At 43.5% G+C, this 18510-nt stretch overlaps 1 protein-coding gene across 2 annotated transcripts in view; it reads right to left on the bottom strand.

The window, feature by feature from the left end:
- The window catches only part of CEPT1 (choline/ethanolamine phosphotransferase 1), a 251381-nt gene that overhangs the window by 217535 nt on the left and 15336 nt on the right, over positions 1-18510 (bottom strand). For both annotated transcript variants that reach the window (XM_069238994.1, XM_069238995.1), the window contains exon 2: positions 16015-16078. The gene's annotated coding sequence lies outside the window, so the exon portion shown is untranslated. The remainder of the gene's footprint in view (positions 1-16014; positions 16079-18510) is intronic.

The following is an 18510-nucleotide window of genomic DNA, read 5'->3' as shown; positions in this document are numbered from 1 at the left end:
AAAACGAATCAGCTGGAAGCTGTTTCCCCATACGGGACCACAGGAAAAACAGATTGCTCACTATGTGCTTGCCTTTTGGGATGGTTCCCTTGGTGGATGACTGTGCCACATGGAGTACAGTCTTCGCTGCCATATATACTACCACACATGGTACCCCGACACTTGCCAATTTACCTGAAGTGTTAAAACAAATACAAAATGAGCATGGGGCTGCACCAGCCCTGGATTTGGGGATGAAATTAATGCGTAACTTTGACGCTGTATCATCAATTATACTAAGTAATATTAAAGGGGAAGCAGTAGCACTGGCAATTCGCCAGCGTCTCCGTGAAACTCCAAACCAGGAACAAGAGCGGCAGCTACTGAAAATAATTTCCGATACCTATACTAGTATAGGACGGGATAGTTTGGGAGCCAAACCTAAAAAAATGGAGTTACAAGGTACCGTCCATAGGGAGGGTACGAAGCAGGCACAAAAGGGCTCTAAGAAGCGCTGGGACAAACAAAAAGATTTCAAAGAAAGAAGAAATAAGAGAGCTAATTCTCCACACCCGGAGAACTCCGAAAGGAGATATAATCTCAGAAATAGGGAGAATATTAAAACTCCAGACAGATATACTGATTCACGTCCCTCTCGTTCCTTTCAGGACGCACCGGATAGACGTAGCGATAGAGGGGGCCGTCAAGATCGACGTCCGGAATACGTTAAAGAAAAGAAAGACTCACAACAGTCTACCATTAAAAAAAGAAGAAGAAAAGACTCCTCAACAAAAGCCACAGTTTAAAAAGAAGTAGGTGGCAGCACTGACAGTTAAAAATGCCAGTTATATTGAGAACGCTGTTGAGGAACAAGAGGTGGGCAGTGACTGTTAGACAGCGCGGCAGAGGTCACGATATGTCGCCAGAGTCTGAAAGATCATCTGGATGCGACAGCAACTAGCGATTACATCGCGGTTGAAACAGCGGATGGCCGCGTTCTTCCCCCGATAGGGTTTAGGACTTAAAAATTCAGATAGAGGGAGACGTGGAGCGCACTATTAGTGTGATATTTTGGGATGAACATACTAGTGATATCCTATTGGCCAAAAGAGACTGGCCACCTGAACACGTCTGCAAGCTCGCGCATGGGGAAGATGTCATTTTGCCTTCTTTCTCCGATCTTGCTCCGGAAGCAGCTAAAAGGAGCCTATGCTGCTGAATGGGCTTTAGCGCAGGCACCTGCACTATACCGCAATCATGTAGGTTGGGACAAGGAGTCTCCTTGTCATATTATTCCCGTTAGGTCTACACCCCAACTGCAGCCACAATACCCTGTTAAACATGAAGCGAAAGCTCCGGTAAAGGAGATCCTATCACAACTTGAGTACCAGGGAGTAATTGAGCCCGGTACATCTGCAATGAATAATCCGTTATTCCCCGTTGCAAAGCCAGATCATTCATATAGATTAGTAGTTGATTATAGAAACTTAAAAGGTCATACACGCACGTATGCTATACAAAATCCACACAGAACTGATAAACAGTATAGTGCGTAAAAAATATATAACAACATTAGACATATCTAATGGGTTCTTCTGCCAGAATTTATCTCATGAAAGTCGGGACTGAAGTGCATTTTCATTTGGCTCTCAGAAACGCTTTTGCCGTTTACCTCAAGGCTATAAAAATAGCCCAGGCCTGTTTTCAGCCCGTGTAATCTCAATATTACATGATATTGATTCCGAGGCATTGTCCTTTGTGGATGACATATCTCACAGGCGACGTCCTCGACATTCATCTTGCGAGGGTCGATCGGATCATTTTGGGATTTGCAGACCTCTGTTACAAATTCAATTTTAAGAAAAGCAAGATAGCCTTTCTTAGTGTGTTATTCCTGGGATATAAGCTATCAAGCGAAGGGAAGAGCCTGGCCCCGCACTTTCTAGAGAAATGTGCTCAACTACAGCCTCCGAACACACATAAGACATTGCAGTCATTACTGGGTTTCTTCAATTTTGGCAGGACATACATTCCAGATTATGCTGAACGCATCAAGCCACTGTATGACCTAGTTCATCACAAATTTTCTAGCAGACACTGGACAATTGAACACACACACATCCTTAGGGACATGCAACAGGATATGCTAGAAGCTAAACACTTACACACACGTGACAATAAAAATAATTTGGTCATCAGAATAATTGCTGGTGCCATAGGATTTACTTCTGTCACCTTTAATGAGGATGACGCGATACCGATAGCATATAAATCACATTTATACTCAAATGCTGAACAACGTTTTGCACCTACAGAAAAGATTCTGACGGCAGTTCAGATGGCCGTCATAAAAGAGTGGCCACTTGCCCAGGGGAAACGTATTATTGTTGTCTCCCTGGTGCCGGCCTTAGAGGCTGTCACTAAAGCGAGTGTTCCTAACGCTAAGGCATTACATACACGTTGGATTCAATGGGCAACGTCTCTGACCGCCACTGATGTCGATTATATATTCGATCCAAGACTTCAAACACAAGAATTTCTCCAGTATGAACAAGAGTACCCCGCTCCTCTAAATATCTTGCCACTAGACAGCTACCATACTATCATATACACCGACGGTTCAGCACAACCGGCTGTAGGTACTGAACATCAATACGCGGCAGCTTGCGCAGCCGTGAGCGGAGTGATGGAAGATGGAGTTTTCCACCCTCACAATACCTACACGCAGACCTTAGGGGACTGCACGGCACAGTTGGCTGAGCTTAAAGCTCTTATTCTAGCACTCGAACATACGGAGACAGGAAGCCAGACTTTGATAGTCTGTGACTCATATTACTGCGTCCAGTCATACAATGAATATCTAAATCATTGGAAACTGAACGGGTTTAGAGATTCTAAAGTGAACACCATTAAACACAAAACATTGTCGGGGAGGGTGGCTGATCTTAAGGATAAGCTACCTTGTGTCCATGTAGTACATACATTAGGACACCAACGTGTAGGAGTACACGTTGCCGGTAATACATTGGCTGATGAAGCGGCCAAAGCATCAGTAGCTGCGGCTTCTGTGGCTGCAGTGAGTCGTTCTCGGATGAGATTGGATGATGAAATATTGATTGCCGTTAAAGCTTCGGCTGCAGGCAAGCCCCTTCCGAAAGGATACCCTACAAACTATACTTACCATATCAGTACACAGAATGTTTCTTATACAACGATTCCTGGGGTTGGAGATCGAGTGATCCCCAATGAAGACCAGAGATTAGATCGGATTACAGCAGCGCATGAGGGTGTCGCTTCTGCACATGCTGGTATACAGGCCACGATAACAATTCTACAGCAACGCTACTGGTGGCCTGGTCTATGCAGAAAAACAAAGCAGTATGTCCTTTGCTGTGACATTTGCCAGCAGATTAAGGGCTCTAATATCAAACGCTCACCGCAGACATCCCTCTTAGTGTCCGACAAGCCACTTCAGTGTGTGTACCTAGACCATTGTGGTCCCTTACAGCCTGATGGTGCATACAAATACATTTTAGTGGCTGTGGATTCCTGTTCTAGATTCCTGTGGGTATGGCCACAGCGGTTGGCTGACGCCCGGCTGTTATAAAAGATTTGCTGATCTTGATCGGTACATATGCGGTTGCAGCATTCCATTCGGACCAGGGCCCTGCATTTGCCTCCAAGGCATTCAGGGACACCATGGGGACGATGGGTGTTGAACTCCATTACTCCTCACCCTACCATCCCGAGGGAAATTCGGCCGTGGACAGGGGGAATCATGAACTAAAGCAGTCCTTAACAGCTCGAGTATTAGGTTCAGGCCGCAGTTGGTTACACCACCTATATGTGGTCCAGAAAGCACTGAATAATCTGCCAAGATGGTCCTTGGGGGGACGTTCTCCATATGAGGTTCTCTTTGGGATACCTATGCATGTCCCAGATCTTGATGCCCCTGGTAAGGTGGCAGCAGAAACACCGTTTGACATAAAAGAACGTCTCACTGTTTTACAGGAGCTTCAACAATTTTGTGATGATAAATCATCTGCAAGTGCTGCCACTTTAGGAATAAGGGAATTGGCGAAAACTTCAACTGGCTGGATTCCTAAAGTTGGGGATCTGGTTTGTGAGAAGATCGCTGTGAAGAAGGAGTTCGGTCCATCATACAGAGCACCGGTACCGGTCTTGGGAGTAAAAGGCACCAGCATTGTCATCTTACCACCACTGTCTGGTTCTAAGACGAACAGATTCATCTCCATTGATGACATCAAATTACACCATGTGGCCGATCCTTCACAGTAGACCAGGAGGTCCCTTGGGTGGTTCCCGATCCCCTCTCACTACCCAACAGGACATCCATCTACATAGTAGGATGAACATCACTACTACAGACTATGCAACGATGTCAACTGCTGTTCCGGACACTTCCTCGACCATGGGGAGGGCGGAAAATGAACTCGTTAGTTCCAGTCACATCTTCAGTGACCACCCCGGTTCAAGATTTAGCTGTATTTTACACGAGCACTTCACCGATTGATGACGCTGTCTACCAAGAGCCTCCACGTGCGGTGGATCAGAATACACTGGCTCCTGTGTTTGCAGAGACTACCCCTGGCTATTTCATTGACATTGATGATTTTTCTTCGGATTCATCCTCTACAGTGATTGACGATATTTCAAAAAGTAGTAAGCTGTATCGATGGCTTAAAAAGTACTATTTGATATACCCATGGAACTACTTGTGGTTCTGTTTGACATTTATTGCATTATTTTTATGGATTGGTTTTGTGACGGTTTTCTTTTTGCTCATAAATGGTCACAATATTCCTGATCGCGCCTCAGTGGAGCCTGTTGATGAAGTTTTAACACCACATCATTCTTCACATAAGGTCCAAAGGGATTTGTCCCCTGTAAATATTACGGCAATACCGATTACTGATGGGATTGTGTGGGACAAAGTTCCATTCGATATATACGGGCCTACAGAAATTATTCAAATACCATACGTGTTCAAAATTTCAATGACTGATGTAATTACACCTAATGTGGTCTCTGATGATTGGGATGTACAAACAGTTGATTCCATGCTAACTGAAATGAAGGACTATTCCGCTTTTGAAAGTGATGATGTATATGATTATACAATGAATTATGGGGAAATGTTCTGCTATAACAATTGGGGACATCACTACCTACACCGTGCCACTAGATACAGGCCTCTCTTGAACTACACACGGTGGGAACACTGTTCTACACCACTGGTGGGGAGTCCAAAGTATTATAGCGATAAATTTACATCCTTTTCGGGGCATGATACAAGAAAAGCAGAGTCGTATTATTTTAAAATACCTCCGGCACAAACTAGAAAAAGTTTGCTAACAGATACAAAACGGATTTATTCAGATCCCTTTGTTTCCCGGCTCTCGATTGAGGGTTACGAATACTGGAAGAGCACTATTGACTTGAAAAGCGTAAGGGGAACACAAGATTGGCAAATACAGGGTAGGGAGGTTTTGTTTCGAGCATGCCTGATTCCTGTGCAAATGATTTTCTTAAATGACACTACTGAGCAGACATCCTGTCTGGGGTTAGCAAAAATTAAAGATCTGAACACGCCCAGTATCCCTACTCCGGCAAGGTTTAAAGATTGGCAACACTTCCTTAATATCACAGAGGAAAGGCTAGATGCAATGGTTAAGGCTGGTACCTATAATTCTTCACTTTCCAGTCCCGGCGGGTGGTTGGTATGGCCCACAGACACTAATGAGTGTCAAAGGCGTTTTTTGAACTCTTCAGGGGGTTTTTCAATTAACAGGCCAGACCCTCGCTTTATATCGGGTCAACATACAGGTATAGTTACAACATACAGTGTGGGTAAGCTGTGGCAGCAATGGGTGCAAACGAACACGTTAGCCGCAGTTAAGAAACACCTGAACACTCTTTCTGAAAATATAGACTTGCAGGATTTTCTGCTGGTCCTAGAAAACAGCGCTCAAAGAGGTTTTTATATGCTATGTACAATGAAATTTGGAAACTTTCCCAAATTGAGGCTGCTGCGCGTTTAAGGCAACTAGATAAGGAAAATTTGGAAAAAAACATTAGCTGTTGTAGACAATGGCATGAACGCACTGTCCAACAGGATTTATTCACTATCAAATATAGTGTTGTCTGCTACTGATATCACTTAGACAGACTTGTCCCAGTTATATCATGGGCAAACACAGCTACGTTCCATCATGCAGCTAGGTTGGACATTACAGACACTGAGAAGTGGCCACATTCCATGGAACTATATTAATGGGAGTGAATTCTTCACTGCTTTAAATTTTTCCAATGAACAAGAGACAATGGCTAAAAGGGAGGCTAGTTTCACCCTGCTTAAAGTAGAGAAATTAGATAAGTTGCCCTTCACGGTAGCAGAGAGTCCGTCAACTATCTGGCTCCTACACAGCATTATTAATATACCGATTTAGACCTTTCGTTTCTCGAGCTGCCTGAAACATCTTGCAATGGGACGATATGAGCAACTAGGCGATAACTTTATTAAGGAAGAGTGGGAGTTGCCCTTTGACTATAGATGTCTGAATGGCGAAAGGGAGGTCTTTCTTTGTGGAAGCAAATGGGAGACTGCTGTTCGTCATTCTATGATATGCAAAAAGGTGTCTCTTCACGATCTTTGCAATGCGGGGGTCGCAAATTTGGCCTGTTTTCTGAAGGGTACTCCCGTCCCCTTGATTCGTCCGGTGTTTCATGTACTTTCCAATGGAAGTTATGTTGTACTGAACGATCAAAGTTGTAGCGGCATGCGACCCGGAATTGCCTACGCAATCTCGGTCTCGAAGGTCGTTACGTGTTGTGGACATGTTTTGTTTCCCCCCACACGAGAGATTAAAGTATCTGACATGTGGCCCCACATAGATACTATTAATGTGAACTATGACAAGCTGAGTAGGCTAAAGGCGCTATTGTTTCAAAAACAGGTTGCCTTGACATCCGCAAAGGAGATGTATGCTCTCCAGATTGCGAGATCATCAGCCGAGATACAATCCCTTTTAAATACCGATTTCCCCACACACTTTGGAGAACTGGTATCCAGAATATTCAAAGCTTCAAGCACCACTGGGATTGTCCATTTCTTTAAGGCTGTCGGGTCTGGTTTCGTGTCCATCTTCCAGACTGTCTTCGGAGTCATCCCATCAGCCATCCATTCTCTCTTTTCAAGTGTGTTTGGTGGCTTTCCGATTATTTTGGCTTTAATTGGCAGACTACTACTGCTATGTCTTCTGATTCGCAGTGGTTGTTTCTTTCCAGCAGCACAGAGCAATGGAGCCGCTCCCACCAACTCCACTGTGCCGTGAGCACATGGTTCGGATCTTCGGTGCACCTTTGCTGGTGGAACTGGAGCGTGACTGGTCGTTGTCATTTCGGCCCCTTCTCTGGTGCGTACAACCAGTCTTCCGCTGCATATGGTGTCTCTTTGAACATCTGCCTATGGTCTGTCTTGCTGTTGCACCGACATCTCCTGTGGACCACGAACTGCTGATGTCCCCGATGAGGGTTCATACACGGTCATGCCCCTTGAGACTGAGGTTGCTCCGCGAGGTCACCTATGAGCCTTCCGTTTTGAGATATACCATGGATGAGGACACTGCAACGGATAACGATACACCAGGAAATACGGCTCACTTCTGCTCTGTGGATCCGTTTGTCCGCCCAGCACTCGACTTAACATCGGAAGATGTTGACTCATTTTTTAGGTCCTTGGTTGGTGACTTCGAAGACATTCTTCAAGATCATGCGTATAACAAATAATTTGATGAATTGACTTGCCATTCCCGATTCCAAATTATGCATTTAAATTGACATTTGCTGTTGCACGCTGTACTTGTCATAGATGACATTAACATCTCTGTATGTATTTTAACAGATTTGTTTTAACATAACTTTTAACACATGCTAAAGCTTTTTTAGCTTGTTTTTTTGATTTTAGCTTTTAGTTCAGAAGCAAGTTTTAGCATTTGGGTTCCTGTACCTTCGTTATACCTGTTACGGCAATGGGGAGGGTGTAGTGAATCCTAGTTCGTTTTAATGGGATAACAGGAGTTAGCTTAGCCTCTGGCTTGTAGACTCGTGCCCCCATCACCTAGTGACTTTTAACCTACTTAGCTTGCTCTGTCTTAGCCCAATTAATTATTTATCTCTTCTAAGATGGCTGCCTTGTTTATAGTTAGGCCACTTGTTATGGGTAACATTATCAGTGTCACCGCGCCAAGGTGTCAAGATCAAGCACCAAAGACAAACAAACAGTAGGTTTTCACACTTAGGGATTTTCCCTCTCTATACTTTCGAGGGATTGTTGATATTCATTGCCGTCCCAAGCATGTCTGTTATCTATTGTTTAGGAACACACCTACGTCAGGGGACCTTGTAGATCTGTATAAATACATCACACTTTAGACAGATAATCAGAGGGATTCCGACCAGAGGGCATCGCCACCATCGCTGATACCGATGCTGCAGTCATCTTGACGCTGACCCAGTCTTCGTGTCCCTGTAGAGTCTGAGATAGAGACCTCATTCCAAGGTAACGAGGGTTGGGGGCTCCTCTCATGGACATGGCATTGGCAGATTAGGTTTAACAAACGCAGCTCTCCTTTAGGTAGGAGGTTAGGCCTTTTCACATTATGGTATTAGGGCATATTACATCTCATATATCTTTTCTATGTATTGCAAGATGGTGGGGGTCTTTGTAATAATGACTCTAGTCTTCACAATACTGTTTCTTGCTTTATTCATTATCCTAATCATTGCAGCCCATGCAACTTATCGCAAATTGCAGTTATGTTAAATAAAAACTATTGTAACTTTACTGCGTCTGTGTCATTGCCTGTGTTTGTATGAGACATAATATATCTGTGAGAAAAGGGTAATCTCCGTTTAACCACGACACTCCCTGAGATATCTTATTTTCGAGTCCATGCGTAAACGGCTGCCATAAAATCACCTTTTACTATTGTGTTTCTGGTGAGGTGCTGCTAGTGAGCCAGTAAGATTGGGACAACAGTTGCGACTTGTTGTAGGAAAGACGCAGTCGCTCACAAACAAAAGTACTGTCATCCTTAAACCAGAAGTCTTGCTCAGAGCAAGAGTCCAAACTACGACTGTCTCTCTTGTAGACAAGATGATGATTAGGCACCATTTTAGGGCATTGCACTTATGGTTAGCACACTACTCTTCACAGCTGAAAAGCACTATTTTAGGGCACTGCACTTCTAATTAGTGCAATACGCTTCACAGTTGAAACTTCCTCACCCCAGCACTTCTTCCCTATCAACCCAAACCCGCAGCAGCAGCAATAGCCTTCCGGCTGGTGTCTGTGTGGGCAGGGCTGAACTGGGCCAGTTCATACTTGTGAGGAAAACAGCATCAGCTGACTATTGTATTACATATAAAACAGATGCACAAGAAAGAAGAGCAGTTACACCTATATAACATAAAGAGCATAATTAGCAAAATTTCTTAAGTTCCCAAATAGTTTTCCTACTGCAGCTCCTTTCTTTCAGGGGGCTTCTATCCTGTGTCCCTCAAATGTAACTGAAGGCCACATGTTGACCAAAGGCCAGAAACCCACGGTCATTAAATCTGGGCTACCAGACAAGGATAGCAAGTCAGAACATGTGCCATTAAAACATAGACATGAGGGGTGTGGCCAAGACCTGGACCCATGTGCACATGTCCAAGCTGAGCTACCATAGCCGGGTAGGCTTCCAACAACTTGAAATAGACCCAAATGCTTCCCTTGGGCCCCTAATAAGGAAATTTGATGAGGACTCGCTACTTCCCCATTCGAAGTGGGCATTGGCAGTCAGAGTCAACCTGAGCATGAGCAAGCCTTGTACTTTGGCAACCATTTTTAGCTGCTAATCTCCCTAGGGTGGCTGCCACGGCCTGGTAGCAAGCAGGCCCTCAGGGATTGCATTGGCTGTCACAGCCTGTACGTTGCGAGAAGTGAGATCACACACCCGGGACGCCTGCATGGAGACTACCGCAGCCCAGGAAAGATTTTCCCTCGGGACCTCACTCGACGTTGCAATGAGGGGCCGACCTGGGGCCCAATGGTGACGGTCAGGAGTCTGCGCTGACACCCAGCAGGTGGGAGACACAGTGCTGACCTCGACAGAGGCTGGATCGGCAGCAGTCTGCCTCAGACCGTGCCCCACTGGGAAAATAGTCTGCACTAGTTGTTGACGTCCCGGGGGGCAAATTGGGTAGCGGTGGGCCCCAGACAAGCTACGCTCTGATGATGAGAGCTAATCTTCCTTATTTGTGAAGTCTGGGAGGATGCGAGAACAACTTTGATTGTGAAGTAAGTGGATCCTGTGTCCTGACAGCTATCTCAGAACCAAGAGGTGGGAGCCAGTTTGGATGATGGGCATTTGGAGTACTATCTGCTAGACAACCCAGAGGAGAAGTGTTTTGCAGAGGAGACCCCAATCCTGAGACGGTGGGGAGGCGAGGCTTGACAATGGCCTTACTTATTCAGCTACAAACATTGCAGGGAGAGATGGAACAATATCACAGTGGGTACAAGGACACTGGGGCCCTGTTTGCTGTGGAGGTACTAGATCTAGGGGAAACCTTTTCACTTACTGTCCAACTATTTGCTGTGGGGAAGATCATCTAGCAGCATGTACGATGAGGATTCGCCCTGAGCATCAGAAGACCCACAGTATCAAGCACTTTCTGGGGTGCTGAACAAGACTACAGATACCTCCCCTGCAAAGAATCACACTGCAGCTAGGAGGAGATGTGGACTCCCAGGCAAAGAAGGGAGATGTCAAAACAACGCTAGTGGCCTTGATGAAAGGGGTGGGCCTCATGAGACAGGACTTCCTGAAATCCCTGGGCGAACTAGATCACGCAGTTAAGAGACCAGATCCTATTGAGGTCGCAGCAGTTAAAGGAGCCCACAAGAGAGATGAAATATGTGCGACTGAGAACTGGAAGAGAAGAAATGTCAGTGGCTTACTGACAAAGTTGAGGATTGAGAAAATAGGTCATGCCACAATTATATATGCATTAGAGGCATTCTCTATTCAGTTGCAGAGGAGGAGCTCCCTGGCTATGTTTGAGATCTGTTTGACTCCCTCATGCAGACTATGGACAATCCTAAAATTAAACTAGTCTGTATGCACAGATTTTCAAAGAATAATCTGAACCTGGATGTTCTCACCATGATATCAGCCATGGACTATCTGCGTTCTCATCAGATACCATACTGATGCAGTTTACTGTTTTAACTCCTTTTTCGCTACAAGAAAAACAAGTTATGATCTTCACAAGAGACAAAGCCATGGAGCTCTATCACTTGTAGGACTGGCAGTGGGATAGCCAAGGAGCAATATGTGCATCTCAAACCATCATGGTGTCAAAAGCAAAATCAAAAGTCCAGACGTCACGAGGCACACAAATCAGTCCGAAAACGACAATGCTCATCAGAGAATCACAACCAGACAGAGCAGCCACAAGGAGAATGAGAGGATGCTGAAGGTTCCCAGATGGACAGCCTCTTACGGAGATCCCAGGGACCTGCTGGTCTTATATGGGCCCAGGACAGATTTCCCACAACTAGGTGTCGACCACAGCTACACTGTCTTGGGTGGCTCATTGAGAAGACCCAGATGGGGACCAGAGATACTTTTTTTTGTTTCTCTTTTTGCTTAGCTGGGCATGGGGGTGGGGCATCTCCCCATTGCTATGATCATTTGTTTTGGCTGGAGTAGGGCAAAAGGGAGTGGGTCATGGGAAGATGTCAGAATAAGAGGCCCCCCCCGTTTTCTTAAAATGTTTTCTACTTTGGCCATGTGTGACAGAATATAAGGCCACTTCTATTCCATATAAGAAATGTACCAAGATACACCAATCGAGGGCACTACATAATCTAGCCACTGCCACAACATATCACAATGGATGGTACGCAATAATTCCAACAGTTCATGGTTTTCTGAACAAATATGGACCATATGTTTGGGAAAATAATCATGTACCGGTAGATAGTTTTTTAAAATAGATTTGTGACAAACAACAGAACTCATTCTGTGAGAAAGAGCGGAAAACATCATTGTGAAATTGTCCAACTATAAGATAGTATTCGTCCCACAACCTTACAATGCAATCTTGAAATACACTAGGAAACAGTAAATTAGCAAATACCCACATGGTTACTTACCAGTTTTGCAGTGTGAAGACTATTCTGGATTCACATGCTGAGCACTTATTCCACCATTTACTGGTGGGGTCCAAAGTTTGTATTTTGTCCTTTTTTGTTTGTTATGAGTGTGGGCCTCACTGACCACCCTTTGTCGGCAAGTCCATCCCCTGTATAAAGTAAGAGAGCACCCCGGACGTTCCTGTGCATGGTCGCCATCGTCAGATTCTCTTGTCTCCTGGAATCTGAACTATTTGGGACTTTTCTTGTTCTGAAGTGTTACTCACCTTGACTGTTTGCTTATACCCCCCATTTCCGGGGAGGCAGTTGGGTTGCATGTGAATCCAAAAAACTCTTTAGGCTGCAAAACTACTCTTACTGGTAAGTAACCAATTTGTTTTGCAGCATGAATCATTTTCTGGATTCATGTGCTGTGCATCCAATTACATAGCATTGTTTTATTCCTAGGGTATGATGGGCTGAAATGTGGGTTAGTTGGCAAACAGGTGTTGTAGCACTCCCTGCCCCATCTGTGCTTCCTTGTGTATCTGGATGTCCACATGGTAGTGTTTCATGAAGGTGTGTGGGGGTGACCAAGTTGGGCCATGTGGGTGGCACCAATAGGTGCATTAGATAGCAGTGCTAGGGTCACACCCATCTTCCTGGGTGGGTGTGTCATGGAGCGTGTGGGTGAAGTGTTTCCTGCCCTTGTGTACCAGGTTTGGATAGCTTCCACTAACCATCGTGCGATCATTCTCTGTGCTACTGGGGTGCCCTTATTTGCCCTGGGGAAGGAGGCTAAGAGTTGGTTCCCTTTCTGAATTGCCTTTGTCTCTCGTGTAGTTAGAACACAAGTGCTCTTCCCATGTCCAATGTGTGTAGCGCCCTTTCAGACAGTGACTTTGGAACCTGGAAAAAGGCTAGTAGTTTAATGCTTTGGTTGACGCTGAACTGCGATACCACTTTTAGTAGAAACTGTGCGTTTGTTTGCAAGACAACGCTGTCCACGTGGATTTGAAGTATGGTTCCTGGATCATAAGTGCTTGCAGCTCAGCGACTTTGATCGCTTTTAGGAATGTGGTCTCTTCATCCTCAAACGCAAAGAACTTCTCCTTTTCTTCCATATACAGCTCTGGGGTCAAGGGCACCCCAATGCCCACCTGGTCATCCTTCATCTCCGTCACTCTCAAAGGTCTTGCTAGAATGTAAAAATCATTCAAGGTGGTCCTCAAACTCATTTTCTCTCTAAAGGAGGTCCGTAATTTCATTTGCAAGTCTTTGTTTTTTCCGTTTGACCTAAAGCACTCTGTTCAGCTTCAAACATGAGGGGTGACTTTCCTTTCTACATTAGCAGTCCTTCCGCCTTCAGCTCCTTGCCCTTTTCCTTCCCGAGCCACAGCTTGCAGCAAGGATTTGCCCCCTATTGGTGTCCTTTGGTTGGGACACTTAAGGCTCCTTCTGATTGTTCTGGCCTTCAGTAATCTGGTGTTTTGCCAGTGAGGCAGCTTTCGAGGACTTTGAGTCCGAAGATTTAGCATCTGAATCTTTGGCTACCTCTGTTACTTTCTGCAGTTTTCTTTCACCATATCTCACTGCCTTCCTCATCGGCTCCATCTTTTCAGAGCCCGGGGCGTTGCTTTCAGGTTTCAACTCCTCTCCCTGCGCTGGTTTGGCCTCTGCTGTTATTTTCATCCTCGCTGGAGAAACCAAGGTTTTTCAGGGAGTCCTATATTTTGTGAGTGTTTGCCAAGGCATGGCGAGATAGTCGTTGTTTGAACCTTGCCTTAAGTGTATTTAGCACAAATTTGGTGCAGGACTCGCAAACTTCGGCATTATAGTCCCTCAGCAAATGCAGACCTTGTATGGACCCCTCTGCGCAAACTTGTGATGGCAGAACTTAAAAGGGGGTATGTTCTTCATTCTCGGGCCATGTGGAGCTCACTGGCCGGGTCCTCCATTAAGGCAAAGAAGACTTTTATCCTATGCACAAGGAACTTTTCGGGTCCCGGCTGATGTCACAAAGGGATGGACTGACCACCAAACCAAATGGTGGGCGACGATGCCTCAACTCAAAAAATAAAATAAAAAATAAAAATAAAAATAAATAAATAAAAAAAACACACCACACACACACACAACAAAACACTATTCCGGACACACCCACTAGACTGCGGAATAGATGAACAGCATATGAATTCAGAAAATGATTCATGTTGCAAAATAAATGACTAACCATTTAGAGATGTACTGCCTTAGGAGTTGGCCCATTTGTTCTCTATACTTGGTGCAGTTAATACTATCTTAAAGTGCACTCTTTTCTAATAATTTGGATCACTCTAAGCTATCCAAAAAGTGTTAACATTCTGGACAAACCCCATTTGAAACATTGTGAGAATCATTTCTAACAGTACATAATGTCAATATCCATTGTGCAGCAGTTTGCCAATAATATGTTTAAAAGCGTGTTAGAGGGAGACCACCACTTAACTGGCAATTTAATGAAACAGGAAGCTCTACTTGCGTTTCGGTAACCATATATAATAAAGCTATTAACTGCTGCCACAAGGCACCTACAATAGATATTGGGGTGGAGGGATGTAAAAAGAAACCAATGTAAATATATATCCATTTAGAATGTCTACACCTACATTGCCTTCTTGGAATGCTCTGCCTCTTTATCAGTCAAGTGCAAAATTCCTCTTTGAGGTCCAATAAAGCTCTGCAGTGAACTACTCCATCGGATAACTTTGACTGCTGGAAGGCAAGGGACAAGGTCCCACTTGTGGTATATTACAATTGCTAGTACAATTAACACAAACACAACCAATAGTCATTATTGTTATACGAATTGTCAAGCAGCCCTGTATATACAATTAGTGGGAAGAAAATGTCCATAGGCCTTTCCACGGCTGAAAACTAAATTGGCCAGACATTCACAGCTGCATGCATACATTGACTCAGTCATCCAATCCAATTCTGTTCACTTATTTTTATCTGCTTTGCGTCAGCCGGTGTCTCAGGTCCACCTTAACCGATAAGAATAAAAAAACACAATTTAACAAATTCCCTGTTAGCTACATTACTGTAAGAAGGTAAATTTTCATTTAGAGAATTCGTATATACTTGCTTGAAAGCAATGCATGCATACTTTTGGTGACGCAGGTAGCCTTTAATGAAATGCTAGAAGACTTCTGGTTAGAATTGCAACGCTGCACAGCATGGTAAACATGTGTCACCTTCTGCACGATTATCAAAGTTTTAAAAATACTTTTTCCAAGCTTTGCAGCAAGTACTAAATAAATTCACTTACTGATGATATCATTCAACACTGACCACCAATGCATGTTCTAATTGGTCCAACACTATAATGCATTTATTTAATTATCTAAAAAGTAGCCCATTCCCTCAAATTGTCAAAGTACTGTCCGACCCAGGAAACTAGGCCATATCGTAAAATCAGTGTTAAATCTCCAGGCAAAAAAGTATGCAGTTAACAAGAATAAGCACCAGTCTTACAATTACTAAAATAATAAAGCAGCAACATGGAGGAATGAACTGCAGATAGCCAGGTGTGCGACTGCCTCACGTCTTACTGTATTCAGAGTTGTGTGTGTGTGTATATATATATATATATATATATATATATATATATATAAAAAAAATAGTGCAGCCACAACTACAAAAACTCCCAAAGATAATACTGGATGATCAGAAACAACATATAGAAGTCTTGTAAAAGGCTTTGTCTTGCTTTCCCTAATTCTTATGCAGCACGCACTGCATAAGCAGCCTTAGTTGCCCTAGAGACACTAAGTTGTATTCAGACTTACCTTCAGATGATATTCTGATTACTTGCTGGAGTGTGGCAGTTAACACAGCTTCTTCCTTGGAAACCTAGGTAGAACACACTTGTTAGATAGTTTGGTATACATTTTCATAATCTTACTCTACATACTTCGTCCACAATGGGTTTAAGTGTAAGGATTTGGAAATTCATACATATAAATGCAAGATCAAGTTAGGCATGATTTCATTTAGATATATTTGCACAGGATGATTGAAAAAGTTGACTTTTTCCTGAGACTTCACAATTTTCCTTCAATTGTACATTATATAGGGCATCACAAGTTTCTTACGGTAGAGTGAACTCTGTGTGGATTTAAATAAAGCATATGGAGCTACTCAAAGATCTCAGTAGAGCAACATCCACGCTTGCTGGCAATAACGCCTTGAAGTCCTCTCTGTGAGAGAAACGTCACGTCAGGTATGGCAACTGTGAGATAAATCCTCCATTATGGGGAGAAGAAAGCATTCTTCATCCCAGGCACAGACAAATTCACCGCTACTTTGACGGCAACAGGCAAATTAGGGGGGTTGGGGGGTCTAACGAATGTCTGGAAATACTACAGGTTATGCAAATCGATGAGCCTGGCATTGCGACCAAAGTAGGTTCAGTGGGGACAGACGGGAAATTCTCGTGACAAGATTCATCACAACTAAATGCTAATGTCACTAATGGATTCTAATGTAAGAGTATGCTTTTTCCACATGACGCAGAGAGTAGTGTTTGCAAAAAAACATGGTACGGAGCAAACAGATAATATAGACTTGAATGGCTAATAATGGCAAATACTTTATTTTCTTACTCTCAGGAACTACCCTGATGAAGTCCCTCAGGAGTTTTTTGTAAGATGTGTAGCATGCTAGAATGATTGCATGAGAATGAATGGAGTGGCACAGAATATAGTCTGGCTTATGAATTTCCAGATAGGATTGTATATGGGGATCTAATCACCTGGTCCCAATAAAAGCCAAGCAACCTAATCAGCCGACTGAAACATGTATACCTATTTTAGATGCAGGGGCACATAATTTCCTCCGACAGCATCAAGTCTCGTTTTAACCTTGCCAGGGGACCTAATAAAATAAACATTTTGAGAAACACTGAAAGGCACCTCGAGGCAAATATAATTTTAAGTTCACTCAAAAAAAAAAAAGAGCTTCCTTCAATTTTCGGGGTTGAGTCCACACAAACACCTTCTTGTATCTGGGCATGAACCTGATGAAGCATGCCACTTGAGAATCCTTATAAAAACATCATGAAGATTTCCTGGAGAAATGCTTAGTTGCAAACATTTGCAAGAGCATTAGTGGCCCATAGCTCAAAAGAACTATATGCTCACTTTGCTGCTCTAACCGGGTTTGAGAGAGACTGTCAGCTGAACCAGTCTGTCTGTGAAGCCAAGGGCCTGCCCATGTGAAGGTGGATATTGGAGGTCAGTGGGCATTGATCCCAGAATCATGCTAACAGAGGCCAACCAGAGGCAAATGGAGCGATCACACCATGCCCCTGGTGCATTTTTAAAGCCATGCTTCTAGCTGTAGGAAGTTGATTATGTAGGAATTTGACAAGGAGATGCTGAAACAATGAAATACCCAATGACAGAGCAACACCTTTCAGGAGCTCTGCTGGCTCGACCTAACCCAGACATGTACAACCTATAACTCCTTAAAAAAAAAAAAAAAGTCTAGGAACAATAATACAATTTTTTAACAAGCATTTGCAATGCAATAGGTCTCGCATTTTATTATTATTATATATTTTTTTTTTTAGTTAGATCGATTGGCATTGTTAATTTAAACCTGGCTTTTTTTGCAATATAAATTGGTTAACCTTTCGTTATAATTTTGTCTTTTCCTTCTATATAATTCCAGTGATTTTGCATATAACCCATACCAATAGGTAATAAGCCTGCAGTGGGAGTAAATTTGCTTTAAAAGGATCGATCTGTTGCTATTTTATAAACTTTGCTATTTGGACTTCAACTTTTTGTTTTTAATTGAAAATGTGTACCTATGTATACATTAACTGCTCTCTACTTTGTGGGATTTAATTAGAAGGATAGCGGTTAGATGCAAAAATTTAGTATTACACATATAGGGATTTTGAGGGATGGAGAGAGCGGTATGGCTTAGGAGGGGCGAGGTGCCATGCAGGGTGGTTGGTGTGGTTTTAAACAGATGATTATGCTATACAGGGTGAGTGAATTGTGACATTATACGGAGTCATGGAGAGAGAGGAATGGGGTGGATGCAGAGGGCAGGAGGAATAAGACAACATTGTTTGGGAGGGTTCGCCTCAATAGTGGAGTGTTCATTTTATGTAGGTGGAGTCAGTTATGAAAAGCAAACTGAAGGACTGAGAACGGCTCAGGACTGTCACCGTATTGCAGTTTTTAAACTAGAAGCCTTCATTTCCGATCTTGGCTTTTAGACTTGATTTTACTAAATACTGTATGCGTTTTAAATAGTTTTGTAATTTAGCA

Source organism: Pleurodeles waltl, chromosome 6 (genome assembly GCF_031143425.1).
Source record: "Pleurodeles waltl isolate 20211129_DDA chromosome 6, aPleWal1.hap1.20221129, whole genome shotgun sequence".
Taxonomy (NCBI): Eukaryota; Metazoa; Chordata; class Amphibia; order Caudata; family Salamandridae; genus Pleurodeles; species Pleurodeles waltl.
This window is presented reverse-complemented; position numbering and strand designations above follow the sequence as displayed.